Source organism: Bactrocera neohumeralis, chromosome 2 (genome assembly GCF_024586455.1).
Source record: "Bactrocera neohumeralis isolate Rockhampton chromosome 2, APGP_CSIRO_Bneo_wtdbg2-racon-allhic-juicebox.fasta_v2, whole genome shotgun sequence".
In the NCBI taxonomy this organism is placed as follows: Eukaryota; Metazoa; Arthropoda; class Insecta; order Diptera; family Tephritidae; genus Bactrocera; species Bactrocera neohumeralis.
Window position 1 is genome coordinate 79,058,797 of NC_065919.1, and position 15,748 is coordinate 79,074,544.

Below are 15,748 nucleotides of genomic sequence, written 5' to 3' on the forward strand. Positions count from 1 at the left end.
AACAACGTCTACATCTACAGTATACTTATAGCGCCAGCAATGCGCAACAGCAACACAATTGGCATGGCAAAAGTTCTGCAACAAACAGCAACATTAACAGCATAAAGCAACAAGAACAAAAAAACACTAAGAACAACACAGCAACCACTCTTAACTGCGATTTGTGAGGAAATTGCACAAGTTTTCATATGCAATTTTCGCTTGGACGCCAAGTGGCGGCGGGGTAGCCAGAGCGAAGGCTTTGCATTTGGCGGCGGCGAGTTTTGCATGTAACTTTCCCTTAACTACTTGCAACACGCAAGAGCGTGCGTGCGTGCGTGTGGAAATCTGAAATCATTTGCATGCCGAAATGTGGCAAGTAATTGGGACAAATGTTCTACTTACTATTACTGTTATTGTTGTTGTTGTAGCAAATCTTTTTTTTTCTCGTTGTACTTCTTATAGTGTCCAGCTACAAGCTTTGAGGTCGTAAGAAAAATGCACGCAGACTGCTAAGCCGCTTTGCAGGCTCCTCCAATGGCGCAGTGGCTGTCAAAATATGCTGTCATCAACATTTTGAAATGCAATTTGCCCAACTCTTTTGCCACTTTTGTAATGAGTTGCAAGTTTATTTGATGAAATATTGTAATTTGCTGTTTTACATTAATAATTTGAGTGCAATTAGAAGTGTTTACTCTAAAGGAGTTAGCAAAGAAATCAAGTGATGATTACAATTTTTTTTAGAAATGAAAAAAATATAATATTTAAATACGAATATCAAAAATAGGCATCAGCAGAGATAAAATACAGCATACTTCACACTTTGTTTTCGATAAAGGCGAAAAGGCAAGCCAAGCGACTCAAAATATCAATGGTTCTTAGTAGTGGTGGGTAGATTAGACACTTCTACTAGAAACTGTCCAAGTGTGAACTCTTACTTGTAATGTGAAGGTTCGCCGACTTTCAGTTTTCAAGTTTTCTTTTGATCAGATAAAAAAATCAATACCTTACTTCCAACTTCCTTCCAAATTTCAAGAGCCATATATTTTATAGGAAACTGAATAAAAGAAATGAATAAAAAAGAACATAAATTTTTATTATATTTTTGTGAACCAATGGATCCACAGCTAAATACCATTACCAACAACTTTTTTATCCGCGAAGTTTGTTTATGCTTCCTTATTGTTCGAAAATGCCAAACCAAAAAAGCATTCACAAAATAGATTGAATTCGATCTAGAGAAAGTTTTATCTTTTAGCCTCATAATGCCATAAAACGATCTTTAACATGACTTAATAACCGCTGAGCTATTAAGAAATCCATTTGAAGAATACTAGATGGAATACTTCCTTTATAACTCCTTATACAAGGTGTTTTCCGAAGTAAACAGGACTTAAAAAAAAACAGAAGAAATGGTTTTTTCGGCAAAATCAATTTATTTTATTCAAAATAGTCTTCTTCTGCTTCAATACAGCTTTTTGCACGGTCCAAAAGCATGTCGAACGAACGTTTTAGCTCGTTGGCCGGTATAGCCGCCAGTATGCCGGTGCAAGCCTTTTGAATGGCCTCTACGTCTGCATAACGCTCTCCTTTCATGGGCAAATGCATTTTTCCGAAAAAGAAGAAGTCGCACGGTGCCATATCAGGTGAATACGGGGAGCGGTTAATGGTTAAAATGTGAGTTTTGGTCAAATAATCGGTCACAAGCGTCGATCGATGAGACGGATTCTGAATAAATTTTGGTATTCAGTCAATTTGTGAGGAACAGACCGTGCATACACCTTTGTTCAGTCAAAATGCGATAAATCGATGTTTTGGAGATGTTCAATTCCATTTCCATGAATTTCAGTGATGATTTCGGCTGATTTTTGATGAATTCACGCTCACTTTCGATGGAATTTCCGGTGATCACGGATTTTGATTGTCCCACATGTTGATCGTCATTTATGTCCGACTACTTTGACGACTTTGAAAAGCATCTTATTATTATCATTCCAAAAATCAATTCAGATGATCCTTTGATACTCAATGCATTTTGTAACTAGAAACATGTAGAAGAAGCTATAAGAACAATACAACTCTGCTACATCAACTTTAGCAATAAAACCAACTTTACCATTGACTCAACTAGATAAGTACTTATATTGCATAACATAATCCATATCAGAATTATAAAAATATACATATAATACTATCAATATAAATTTACATTCACTTCTCCACTGGCTAAAACCACAATACCACTCTCATTGGCTTATAATTTTTTCCACCGGTTCCCTCATTTCAAAGTGATTGCACTAATTGAATCATTTAATTCAATATTTCACCTGAGTTAAACGATTTATGGCTTCATAAAGAATGGTCAGTGTTTAATGTGCTAAATCAAGTGGCAACTCCCATGAGAACCTGGCGCTGGAGTGACAAACGACAAAAGGCAATATTGTGAGTGAGCCGGAGACAGGTGGGTGTGTTGTAAGCACTGGCATACGGAAAAAGCCGAACATGCGGAAATATATGTATATGAGAGCAATGACAGCGGAGCTTACAGGTGCCGTGTGCGTGAGCGGCGCACACAAACGAGGGGAGTGTGTGGGCGAAGCTAATGAGCTATGAAAAGAAGTTGACCGAACATAAGCATTGAGTTGCTTATATTTAATAGAGACTACTATCGTAGTAGATATAGACATATGAATACATATTTTTAAAAATGCCTGCTAAATAGTATTACGTTAAGTAAAGCATCGCAGCACACGCAAAAAGTTTGCCATAAGCATTAATTAAAGTGAAAAATTCTCGGCAAAATAGCAAAAGAAATGTGAAAAATCACAGTCAAAGTACCGCTCCTTAGGGAAGGCCCATTTAATATACACCCATGTAGGGAGTGGCTTGTGAAATGTTAACCGGAAGTTATTCAATTGCATCGTTCTTTGTGCGAACGGTTTGTCATACAGTGAAAAAAAATTAATTTATGCGACCTAAAAATCGAAACAACAAGACTTTGCAACTATGCAGCCAGTTCATTTTGTAAATTTATAAAATCAAACAACCCCAAAATGGAATGGAAAAATGGAAATCCAAATAGAAATTTTTGATTTTATGAGAAAAGCATAATTATCATCACTTTCCATAGTAAATGCCGCCTTAAATGTAATGCCCAAAGCTCCAAAACTGTCTTTTATATTCACCTCTTATTTTTCAATCTCTTTCAAGATTTCGATATTACTTTTAGTAAAAAACATAAACGAAAGAAAAAGCTCTTGTTATACTTTGATGAAGTCTAACTTCTTTTTGGAAAGCTTTTCTCAAAGCTCAATTAATTAAAATTTGTAATGACTTATTCCATAATACTTTTTAAAAAAAGAGTAGGTCAAGAATCTACAATCTAAAAAAATAGTAATATTTTATAAAACCATATACTTTTACTAACGCTTTTCAAAACCCAAAAGCCATAAATTGTGATTGTAGAAAAAGCTTTTATGTGAGCTTTCTAAGCTTTCGACTGCATTTGGTTCGGTTTTGCATCATTTATTGCATGATTTTTCTCTAAGCTGGTTTGATATTTAATTACGATGAGATGAAAGGCTTTACCAAATATAAGGATAAGAGTTTTTCTTTACTTCTCGGGTCATTCTATTATCAGAATATATGTGCAAAAATAAAATGAAAAGTGCAATTTATTTTTAAATATCATATACATATATACATAGATTAAGATATTATACTTGCCGACTGTCACGCCATACATACAATGTACATAGACCTACTGGTCTCTGGTAATGCCATATGAAGCTTCAGTTTATTTTGAGGTATACGTCACACAGAAAGTCAACGCTCTTTGCAACTTGAAAACTAATTTTGTTACTTCATCTAGTCCCTTGAACTTTGAATCTCTGAGATATTTAAGATGAGTTTTTGATAATGATGGACAAAAGCATAGCAGGCGTTCCAGCGATTCTCTCATGCCTGCTTCCCTGCACTTTCTGTATATATAAACGTTACTTATACCCATCCGGCTTGCATGTGATGCCCTTAGATTGTGACCTATCAGAAGGACAACAATCAGCCTGTAAAACTTTCAAGATCGTGTGAGTAAAAAGCATGTGCGTTTTCTTTCGGGATCTTTCATATGATCTTGACGATCTTGCAAGGTCTTAAAGCATTCCATCCCACCCTGATCGGTCGGTCAGCCCTTTCGAAAATCGCATTGTATATCGTCTCTATTGACTTCCGTGTATCTTGTACTGGTTCGGTAGCAGGGCAGATGACTTTTTGGCATTCCGATCAGTTATTTCTTTCCCGGAATTCGTTTGTGGCCTGGAACCCAAATACTTTACTTGTATGTATATGCAGCCACTTTCTGACAGCCACTATAACTACTGCATCTCTGCTTCTAAGGACATTCTCTAATCACATATTTTACAAAGTACCAAGACTTCAAGAACGTTGCCTACATTTTGGCGCAAAATTTAAAGGCAACACCGAAAAGTAGAGCTTGAAGTATCAATAAAGTAAGGTCAAACCACATCAAGTGATCCAGGGAAATTTCGCAAAATCACCGGTTTTGAATATTAGCAGTTCATTAGGAGGGGGCCTAGACGCATACCCACTGATATAAATATTTCGTCAAAATTCTTTTTCACTTTTAAGTAAGTTTCGCGATTTTATACATTATCTTTGCTGCCTATTTCAAGAGAATTTTGTGAGGTGATAATCCGATTTCATTAGAAATATATTGAAGTATTACTAGAGTTAACCCGCGGCAAATTAATGCCTCCTGAAAAGGTTTAGCTTTTATCGGAAGAAACTTTAAGATAATCAATAAGAGTTAACCCACCAATATATTGAGACTATATGCAAATTAATTTTCTTACCTTCATATATCTGCAATCCTTCATAGTTGTTTCCAAACTTGCTGTTATACTTACTCCACAGGATAATTTTAATGAGACAAAGTAGGCTTTTAGCTGCCGGTCATATTTAAAATCACCAACGAAGAGCTTTTAGTGGACAGCACACCTGTAATAGCCAAATAAAATTATTCCATGCAAGCTCTCTACTCACAATTATGTACGTATGTATATGTAAATTAACAGGCGATTGCATACATTCCCAAACTGTTTAAAGTGCGTATTATGTCGCTTGTTTGCATATGCGCGCATATGTATACACGTTCGTGCTTACCGTTACGTAACGTTTAAGCTAATTAATCAATTACGAAATATGTTTGCGCTTTGTAGTCGTTGCCGATAATAATCACTTTGCTCTAATTTGCTTATGTACAATGCAATTAAGACGATGTGCTTACACGCATAAACTCGGATATTACTTATATACATACATGTAGGTATAATACCCGTGAGTTTATTAAATAAAGGAGGAGTGTGTCTTTGCTAAGAGCTAGTATTGTATGTTCGATGTCCTTTAAGCTTAAAGCACAAAATCTAATCAGCCGCAAAGCAAATATTTTTTTTTATCAAAAGTTGGTATTTGAATGAACCGTAGTCACATAGACAATCAAGTTTCGCTGATAGGATTTTGCCGCGATATTAAGAAAATCGTTTTGTACTTCATACCCAGAAAGCTAATATAAAAAGTTTATGGAATTCGACCTTTTTTTCTCAGATTCCTTCTGTTTGAGCTTCAAGAGTCTGAACCTTGTTGAATATCCAACGTAATTTAAGTCAAGAAACGGAAAATTTCGTCACGAATCAAGTGAAAATCGAGCAAATGATTCCACATAGATCTACTGGCTTTCCATGGACTGTAAGCGGCTTTCAAGTAATACAATAAACGAGATATTCACAACTACGAAGAGATGGGATCAGGACTCGCCTTTAATATTAGGTTTATAACTATATTTATACAGTTTTCCATTGTTCTAATATTCTGAACATGAGTTAGAAAGAAAATATTACTGTGAACACAAGAAGAACTCGCAAAATCTTTGTCAGCCACTAAAGCATTTTTTCAGAATGTTTAAAAGTAGCTGAATACACAAAAAAGCAAAGAAATCGGGTGTCATAGGCACTGTAACCACTAAAGACGATCTTGCATGCCAGAAATGCTTCTCAAACGCTAGGAAAGAAGTATTTTAATATCAGATTATGACCTGTAATCAAAAATGGATCCATAACGGCAACCCGAAACCAAAAATTACTATATGTGACCTGGTCTACGAAAAGGGAGCTAACGTGCGAAAACTAGTTTTCTGGGAAACAGCTGTTAATACTAAACAACTCGTTTCGTCAGTTTCTCGTTATCTATATATATATATATATGACACCTAAGCCCCCTTTCCGTAGACCAGGTCACATATATGTGAACCCTGATCATATATTTTCAATTTTTCTATTGCCTATATTTAATGGGATCAGAAGTACGGGCTGTATGAGGTTCTTAAACCGAGTGAAACCATTAATGAAAAAAGCTACAGACAAGAATTCACAAAATTGAAGCAAGTCGATAGCCGAAAAGTCTATAGAATTTGCGACTAGACATGCGGCAATATTTTTTTATCATGACAACGATCGATCCCATATTGAAAGACATTTCATTAAGGCTGCAAAGTTTTGCCGCACCCGCCTTATAGCCCAGTTCATGTTCTTTTGGACTATCACTTATTTCGATCCACTTATTCGGATTCAACAAAAAGAGGTCACTGAAATGAAGTTCACATCGGTTTACATCTGAGCAGGCTATCAAAAATTCGCTCGACTCAGTTTTTCCGAAGCTCTTTTGGAATGGAATCTACAATTTGCACAAAAATAGTGAGCAGAATCGATATGAGAACAAAGTTTTTCAAAGTTCAAAGTTTTTGAAAAGACGTTTCTACTAAAAATTTTTGGACTGGCTCGATATTTATCAAAGATACTGACAATAACAGATGAGTTGTTCGAGAGTAATTATTGGAAAAATTCGAGGAAGTAACAATAACAAAAAAACTGTTATGGGGGCCTTATTATATTGTTATGGCAGAAACAAGAAGTGTAAGAAATCAAAAATGGTTTACAAGAATTACGCCATTTTAAAGCATTAGCAAATAGAATATTAAGTAAAAGGCTTCCTGAGTATAATTTAACTTTTAGTTTTCTTTCATAAACATCATACATTAATTATTGCTCAAATTGTCTAACATAATACAAATGCACTAATCCCGTACTTAATATGCTCACCACAAACAATAAAATTACACCGACAGAGAACCTCCTTTGACATTCCCGCACACCGCACAACAGCGCTGTTGAAGCCACAAAATCAAAGAGATTACCGAGATAAAACGCACTGCATGGAAGGCTTTGATGTTGACACTTGATTATGACCCTGTGGCATACGGCAACACATTAACGAACTGTACTCGGTAATAAGTATTAAGTTTGCAGCATTTAGCCAAAGGACAATGGTCGACACACTGGCTCCACTCGTTGGCTTCGTCATTAATCTAATGAGTTCATATATCTTTAACGAAGTTGAGCAGTCAGTCAGTTAGTCAAGCGGTCAGACAGCTGGCGAGCTGTCCAGCCGGCTACATACACGCTGCTTCATCCTCTTCCATAAGAAACTCTCAATTTATTTTATTTTATGGACTTTCAATCGATGCTTGGTCCGTGTTGGCCACGTTGCGGTGATTTAAGTCAGTCCAGCTGACCAGGAAAGTGTTGACCGTGTTGTGCGCGAGTGTGTGTGCCACACAAATCTTCACTCATTATCACATTGTATTGAGCAGAGTGTTGAAATCAGTATTTTTTGTATTAATACTTTTTGTTGTGGCCTAGACGTTGACGGGTAGCCAGAAGAACCGCAGCACACAGCTGCTGTGGCCACCCTGTATGCTCCTAGAATTCAGCTTATATGAGTCAGTACCTACAAGTACCAGCTGTCTCTGTATTTATTTTTGTTTTTATTATTATTACTATTTCCCCTCCCCTTCCTTCCTCTGCTCAGCTACTTAATACTTGTTCTTGTTTCATAATAACGCTCGTTGACAGTAATTAGTTGAGGTTCTTTCAGGGGCGCAGTTGACACTCTGAAGTCTATGCATCACTCTTTCAACGCAACAAAAACAGAAAAAACACACAAAAAATATATAAATATCGAGCCAACTACTGCTGCCTTATGCTGTTGTTGTTGTGCTCGCAAGTAAGTCCGTAAGTTTGCACTGCTTCCGACTGCGTCTGGTAAATGAGTAAATGAAAAGGTTATTAATGAGTTGCGGATGAAGTGGCCATATTGCGCTGACACGCTGTCACCGAGCAGTAACTGCCAACTGATGGACACGCGGCGCCCTGACCGCTCTCTGTCAACTCGAGTGAGCGCAGCACAGAGCTGCGTCGCCCTCGCCCAACCTTTCTGCCACACAGCCGTCCATCCATCTTTCAGTTTGTTTTAGTTGGCAACTCATTTTGCAGTCTTTATGTTAATTAATGTGACATTTCGGTCATAATAGCAAAATGATACCTTAAACTTTTCACACTCAATTTTTTACTCAAAACTTTTGCTAGAAAGTCAATTGAAAAGGGTTTCTTGTAACGAAATTACAGTTATTTTATTATTGAGTTTATTTTGGGTAAATGTGGATTTAACTATTGGTTATTATAATGATGGGAGTGTTAAGGCTTGGTTCCGTTAGCTATGATAAGGTAATTTAATTATATATGTTTTAGCAAGTTCTAGGGGATCGTAAGTTGAATAAGCCTAAACTAAAAGAAGAAACAAATGGAAAAGAATTGAATGTTCATCTCGATAGGAGGTGATCAAGAATTAGATAAGAACCTTGATAGTTTAGATAGCTTTGGAATTCTGACTCTCAAATATCGAAGGGAATGAAGAGAAGAAATTTTAAAATATTATAGAAAACCAGAAATTCAGAATACTAAGGAATGGTTATCGGTAATGACGGTAATGTTTTCGATAGTGTAAGAAAGTTTGAAGAAAACACTTTTAAAACACTGCACTGAGTTCAACATTGTTTTGTAGGGAGCCACTTGGCAGTACCATCTTATCTAGTGTATACCGGACTGAAACAGAACAGATTTTTTATAGATTGATACAGCCTATTTTTATGTTCGTGTCTAGTTTGATTTCCATTTATGTATGTGTGTTTTGGCTGCTGTTTGTTTACGATATAAAAGTTATGCCTGGCGAGGCTTATCATGGAGAAAATACTAAACATTGAGTTGGCTCGAAGTGTGGGTTTCCAATGAAATCGAGAAATAAAATAATTACGGAATCGTTGAAAAGATTACAGAAGTTATTAAGGAATCTCGCTTACTAACACAAGTATTTGAGTGGCAAAGCATGCAGCGAAGGTCATGAAGTCATAGTAAATGTTTCTCATATGACCAGTCTATCCATCTCTGTTAATGTTAATAACGATAACATCGAATAAGAAGGATAGCAGAGGATCTCAGCATCTCTTATGGATAAACTTAAAGAATGTTGGATGATGTTTTGAGTTTGAAGCGTGTGTGTGCTATACTTGTACCAAAAGACCTGTTTTTTTAAAAACTACGAAGAGCAGACAACATTACTGGTGACGAAATGAAATTGTATGAATTTGATGACAAAACTGTCGAACAGAATCCACAGAATGGCGCTCCAAAAATGAGCCGAACCCGAAAAGAACAAATTTCGCTGAAGGCATTGAAAGACATCCCAGGTTATTGACTTAGCGAAAGATAAACAAAACAGTTATAGACCCTAAATGTAAACAAAGGTAGATGAATTGGTTAAGTATCGATTTTTTTGAAGCGATAAGAAAAACAAAACAGTTATCGGTTCTTTATTTGAAACAAAGGTTCAGATGAATTTACTTTTGAAGTATAAACAAAATGTTGTTGACTTAGCTAAATATAAACAAATGTTAGTGACTTAGCTAAAAGTAAACAAAAAGTTCATTGACATTATAATTGTATACAAAGGGAACACTGACCTCAGCAAAATGCAAACAAAAGAATCATTGACCTCATACATATATTCTAAACAGAGGGTTCATTGACCTCACGTAATGTACACAAATGTAGACAAAGGATGTTGACTTAGATAAAAGAAACAAAAGCGTAATGATCTCATAAAATGTAAACAAAGAGGTCAAGAGGTCAGAGGTTCTTAGCTAAAAAACCTACTATTTTACCCCTGCTGAAGTAAAGCATCTTTGATAAGGTAGAAAATCTAGCACCGACTATTAGCCCTACGAAAGATCGGAGGCGAATTTAAAGCTCTTGCAATAACTTGAGCTGAAGCGTAAATACAAAACAACAATGAAGTAATGAAATTAGTTATAAAACAACAATTAAGTGGTGGCAATAACATATAATATGGATAAAATGCAGTGTGGCAGCTGTGACAACATCAAGTAAACACAAAGTGAATTCTTTTGTTATTGGCGTTTAGGAGTCTCAAGATCTCATACCGAGGTCAGTGATTTTTGTTGAAGTCAACGGACCTATTATTTTCTTCTACCAATGGCTCCTTTGTTTACCTTATAACAAGTCTGTTGAAAATGGCATGCTTTAATTGGTTCAGGAGCGTATTTTGGAGGCCTCTTAAAAAAATTATTATTTTTCCTAATCCGAGTCGTTCAAGACCATATATACAAAGCCCTGAGAATAGTCATATTTTTACTATTGAAGTTCTGTTAGTCATTACTGTATTATTGTTAGAAATACTGCAGAGGTTACGGCTCTCGTTCGTATAAAGTCCCGCGCTCATTTCCATTATTTAGACCCGAATGCTTGTTTCCACGCTGTCAATATGATATGAAAGTTCTTAATGATATAATTCACTCTCAATATATCATGTTTTTAAAAATATTGCTCCGTTATTTACAGAAGGACCTTAAGAATGTAAAAATACTCAGAAATTCTCATCGAAATTAGAAAAATGCTTAAATCCTTTTACTTCTTCAAAACAATTAAAACCAGTAGTAATCCACACAATGCATGACATCTTAATCCACCCAAGAGTCACCACATTGACTTCACACCAAAGTTACGATGACCTAAATTCCTCACAACAACATTTTTCTACATTTTAAAGCGGAAATTCCACAGCAGATAAAATTAGCAACGCAGCTTTTTATGGCCGGCTTTGTCCTATGTAAACAAATGATAATTTCGAAGAAAGTGTTTCGGTGAATTCAAGCGAGACGCTCGTAAAATTCGTCAGGCCAATAATCGTCAGAGTATACCATATATGAATATACATATGTATATAGTACACGCTGACGTCACATTTGAAGAATGTGATCATAAAAATAAGGTTATTCAAGTTTTTTGATTCGAAAAATTTCACAAAAAAAATTATAAAAAATAATAATAAGCCAATAAATAATTTTTCGATACAAATTTAAAATGAAAATGTATATTTCCTGATGTTTTGAAACATTTTTGAGCTGATACAGCAAAAGGCTCTTATCGTCTAAGAGCATAAAGTCTTTCGACTAAATCTAAACTGAGTTTTAATAATATATATATTTATATGTATTTAATTATTATATATTTTAAAAAAGTTATTTAAGACATTTTTTTCAGTGATGCTGCGAATATTAAGTTCGTATAAATATATTTTAGTCAGGTGGCAACGCCAATAAAATTTTTGTTAACAATAGATGTGCAGAACCACCTTTAGTTTCGTATCTATTTAATTTTGTGTGTTTATTTTATTAAATTAACTAAATAGTTAGATTAATTTCAAACAGGTGGCAACTTTCCAAACCTTTGTTGTTACAAAACCAATCGAACCTTACCAAAAAATTCAAAAAACTGTTCATGCCATTGCAACCAACCATACCATAGTACAGTGACTTTTTATATTGCATATTTTAAACAGGTGGCAACCCTTTAAAAAATTATTTTATCAATACGACTTTTTAAATAGTTCTAGCTTAATATTCGCACTGTAATGATAATTAAGAGAATTTTCACTTAAAAATTTTAATTATGTGGCAACATCTTGGCACCTTTTAAATTCCACTATTTGATAATGTCTTATCCCTTAAGCTTTAAGTTCGGCAAATTTTCACACCTCAACGAGTAAAAGTGTTTAATCGATTTGTTTTGTTATTATTATTGTATTAATAGAAAAGTAACCGCCAATGGTGCAATTGCACCGCAAATACCACAAACCAATTACAGTTATTTGATTGCAAACGTGTCACGTGTGTATATGCGAGTACACAAACTAAAAGTTCAACACACGAAGCTTTTTACCCAACTATCGAGCACACACTCGGTCAACCGAACAGCCATTCAATCTAATACTGTGCATCCTTTCAATAGAGTGTCGAGAGTTTTCTACGAAAAAGCTGTTAAATAATCAGTGAGTGAATGAATCAGTTCAAACGTTCACTTAGTCCACTTTTCAGTGGCGATGAGACCGCAAAACTGCATTTTCATTTACTGAAATCATTTTGGCGGATTTTCGGTGCAGCAGTACATTGATGAGCAGAGAAACCGCAAATGTCTGCCACATTGTTGCATACAACTGTAGTTTGTACAGTACAGGGTGTGACAAATGGTTTTCTAGATGTTTTTATCTAACAAACTGGACGTAGAGAGTTGTATTTTGGAAGGATAAGGACTGAGCATAATCTTAGCTTGATCTAATATGAATGATAGATTAGTTTATAGATTATACGAGATCCGTATATTATGGATTATAGATTATAGATTATAGATTATAAATTATAGATTACAGATTATAAATTACAGGTTATAGATTATTGATAATAGATAATAATTAAAGATTATTGAATATAGACTATAGACTATAGATTACAGATTATATATAGATTCAACACCCTGGCAAAACAGCTTCTGAAATGCAACATTTGAACTCGTGGCACACCTTGTATAGAACCAGGTGTACCAGTATTGACCATACACAGCTGCACTAGGCCAATTGCATTTGACTGAGGTAATTTTGGCTATTTAAATGGTGATTTTGTTAGCGCTGCAAATGTTTTACCCACAAACACTCTCGGTTGCAAATCGCACCGCTTGCCTCGGTGACGATTCATTACTTAGGAAAATACAAATTGGTCTGTCACCAAATGATTGGCGTTGAAAATATACACACATCAGTATATGTACGTATGCAAGTAAATGTACCTGTACGGTGACATTAAATATGCCAATAGAACAAAGTAGTATATATGGGGTTTGAGGTACCCAAAATTATTTTTTAACCATATTGCTGAGCTGTATTAAATTTTATGGCAATAATTAGAGCTTGATTTGAACGTCCGGCTTGTATGACAGCTATAAGTTATAATGTTCCGATATAGAAATTTTCTTCAGATATTACAACGTTGCTTCAGAAACAGTTCATGACAAATTTCGTGAAGATATCTTGTCAAGTAAAAAAGTTTCTCATAAAAAAACTTAATTTTAAAGGCTCCGTTTGTATGTCAGCTATATGCTATCCGGTCCGGTATCGGCGGTTTCGAAAAAAAATAGCTTCTTCGTGAGAAACAGGCAGGTGCAAAATTTCATTTCTATATCTAACAAACTCAGGCTAGTTCCAGTATATAGAGACAGACGGACATGGCTAAGTCAATTCAGCTCAACATGCTCATCGTATACATATATACAAGTACATAGAGGGCATCCGGCGTTTCCACTTGGGTGTTACAAACTTCGTAGAAAACTTAATAAATCATGTTCAAAATATAATTTATGAACAGGGTTGCCACCTTTTCAAAATTTTTAATCAAAACCACCACATAAATAAATAATTCACCACATTTGAATCTGCAGATGTTTGAGAAATTTCGCTGCTAAACATATTTTTGGTAGGGGTTGCCACCTGGGTAAAATTTGTTCGTCCATTAAATATGAAATTTACAATATATTGGCATCAAAATTATATATTATTAAGAAATATATATACATAAATATATACAAATAAGAGATATTTTGGGAAGTGTTGCCACCTGATTCGAAAAATATATTCAAACATATTAGAACAAGAAAGTAAAATAATTTCAGGAATTTAAGTTAAAAGCAAAATTTTTGGTAGTATTTCGGTCAATTCGTCAAATAAAAAATCATTATTCTAAAGAAAAGAGTCGGTGTATCACACACTGAGATGTGACGAAAAATTTATAAAGGCGCAATCAAAAAATGGCCAAAATTTTTTTTCTCTTTAATATTACTTGCCAAAACTACTAAGACATAAAAGTCTATATATAATGCATTTTACATAAAAATATGCTCACTCCAATTAATTTTCTTTCTCATTTTTAGAACCAAAGCGCTCTATTTTCGCTCGAACTCCGCTTAGCAGGAAAACTATAACTGTAACTATCAGCGCAGCGCATTTATTAATTACTTAGTTCCACTTAATCATATCCTGTAGTCGGTATTGCTAGCGCAACCAGCGCCGCCTTCCCGCTTCGGAACTAACAAGCTACAATTTTTTGTTGCTGTTTATCGACAACTCCGGAATGTGTGTGATTTTTAGATTTTAATTATGCGCGCATATCATGTGACCCCAACTTCTACAGCTGAAAAACTCCGTATTTGTTTAGCATGAATATTTACCGTTAGACTACAATTTAGTGGGTGGAAAAAACGGCGGCCGCGCAAAACTTACTCCTCCACGCTTCAATGGCAGTTCCCCAGCCCTTTGCCTGGCAACTTGCAATCGCTCACATGGCAATAGTAATTGTGAAGTCAGGCCCCGCTGCCGCCTCTGCGCTAGCTCTTGGTAGCATTAGCGCCGAACCGCGCTAGTTTCTTTTTTATTGTTTTTGCAATAATCATGGCAAAAGTTTTAATTAATTTTCCTCGACATGCGCTATCGACAACAATAACATCCACACACACGCATACATAAAAAGCATATGCGCTGTGGCTTGTTTGCATTTTTTATTTAATGACAGAGTGTTTGTTGCATGCCACAAGTATTCGGTGGAGCATTAATATACAGTTACAATGCAAACTATACACGTATGTATGAATTTATGTGATTGTTTGTTTGTGTAGGAGTTTTCTGTGTGCTTCCACCTATTTTACATGTTGATGCGAAATGTGGATGTTGCCACTTTTAATTTAGTTCATCAAAGCGGAAGTTATAATGTAAATTTATGCTCACATTCCGACGCACACACCCACATAGGCATATGAAATATTTTTTCTCATTTTTTTTAATAACTACACAGATCTTGTTGGTAGAGCGATATCTCAATAGCTCACCGAAACATGCAACATTGAAATACGGCTTTGATTGAAGTTCTTGCTTCGCCTCAACAGCTTTACTAAATAATTCAATGAGGTAGGCTGATGAGGTAATTGGAACTTTTCGAACGTATCAACATTGCTTTCAAGACTACCAATCGGTCGCTTAACCTGAACCTCGTCGAGATAACAACATAACCTCAAAAACATTAATCCATTATATCAAAATCAATGTGCTACACTTACATAGCTCTTCAGTGTTCCGTTGAAAATCAAAATCAACATGTTTCAACCTTCATAGTAGACAAATAGAGGTCCCTTTCTCGGCAAAATTGAGACCAGCAGCTACCACTGGTACCTTTTGATACTAGATGAGCCGATGTTTTCAAAACAATGTTCAAATCGTATAAACTTTCTAAATAACTTCGATTGTACTCACGAATTTCGAATGACAGCTATATGCTATAGAGACTTGATCTGAGCATTGTTTTTTAAAATAATCCTTGCCAATTTTCGAGAACGTATATTGGAAATTAAAAAGGTTTTTTTGGTCAGTTTGAAATGCAGTTCCTTGAACTTTTACTTGAGGAGAG